Below are 1,542 nucleotides of genomic sequence, written 5' to 3'. Positions count from 1 at the left end.
CAATGGTAAGTTTCCCCTAAACAGCAAACTCAATGAATTGTTTCTGTACTGAATATTGTCTTTTTCTGTATCATCTGTAGTCCTCATTTAGGGATAGAATAAATATTCTTCTGGCTGCAAAAACGTCCAGGGAAACTACTCATCACTGAACAAGTCACATAGGTCCACTCATGGTAGAAAATGTAGTATATATCTGACAGCACACTTACATGGTATATGATCAGTTATTCATTGAGAATGAGAGCTGAGAAAATGAGATCTGCTTTTATTGCTGATTTCATAAATGTTCAGGAAAGAAAAGAAAAAAATGTGGACTACACATGAAGTGAGATTTTATTAGAAAATGTGACTTATGATTTAAACATGACGCTGACCTTTACCTAATTTTTTTTGTACACAAGAACTTATGTTTATTGCAAAAAAAAAAAAAAGAGAGAAAAAGGAAAGACAGAAATAGTCAGAAGCACAACATGTAAGAATTTAAAAGCATCTTGCATTCTGCCCTAATGGCAGCATAATAAAAAGAACAAAACGCCAACTGGAGAGTATTTTTGCAGACCTGACAAGCAAATTTTGCAAAATATGTGGTGTGAAGGAAGAAAGCTTGGTGGGTCTTTACTGCAGACTTTGGACTCCCAGTGCTCCGCCCCAGCATCCCCTGCATGGCTTGGAGGGATCTATGACTCCTAACAGGGGCATCCTCTGTAGTTGGGCTAGGAGATAATTTCTCTTCTTTTGACTGGGTGGGCATTTTTTGGCCTCCATATTTTTTCCAATATAGCCAACAAACTGCACATAATCTACACTGCATTAATAGGTGGACCTCAAGAGTACCACTGGTGAGACTGTGTAGTGACGCAGCTCTCATAGGTTCATCCTAAGATGCTATTATGGGGCTGGAATGTGGTTCCTACTGTCCCGTTCACAGTGCCAGGCTTTCATTGCTGGTGGATATTTGGTTGGGATTTGGTTTACTCTAAGTTGGGATGTAAACTTGTTTCAGTGTACTCAGTTTTGCTGCTTTTAGAAGTTTCTGTTGTACATATCTGCCAGTAGTTTTCCACGTTATAATATTCAATGATGCTAGTCAATGATTTCCAAGGGACAAAGTCTTGACGTATGATCGTTTAAGTCACTGCCATATTTTTCCAGTGCCTCTTTAAACAAACTAGTTTCCATTTCATCTCTGCATAAAACAGTTCCTCCAAGTGGTACTAAGACACTAATTGCACTGCTCAGATCATAGCTGTGCCTATATAGTGTATCCATAACATGAAACAGGGTGATGTCTTGGGAAGCGGCAGCTGCACTCATATGCAGACTGGGTTGCCTCACAGAACTACTGCAATCCAGGGCTCAAGCAAACATCACAACGGCATGGAATAATCCAACTGAAAAATGGGCACAGGATATGAACAGACACTTCACCAAGGAAGACATTCAGGTGGCCAACAAGCACATGAAGAAATGTTCAAAATCCCTAGCCCTGAGAGAGATGCAAATCAAGACAACCATGAGATATCATCTCACTCCAGTAAGACT

At 39.8% G+C, this 1,542-nt stretch overlaps 1 pseudogene; it reads right to left on the bottom strand.

Moving 5' to 3' along the window:
• Positions 1 to 457: 457 nt before the first annotated feature.
• Positions 458 to 1,542, bottom strand: part of LOC102847192 — a 2,587-nt pseudogene continuing 1,502 nt past the window's right edge.

The sequence above is a fragment of the Elephantulus edwardii genome, unplaced genomic scaffold (genome assembly GCF_000299155.1).
Source record: "Elephantulus edwardii isolate Elephantulus edwardi_28Jun2011 unplaced genomic scaffold, EleEdw1.0 scaffold00394, whole genome shotgun sequence".
Taxonomy (NCBI): Eukaryota; Metazoa; Chordata; class Mammalia; order Macroscelidea; family Macroscelididae; genus Elephantulus; species Elephantulus edwardii.
This window is presented reverse-complemented; position numbering and strand designations above follow the sequence as displayed.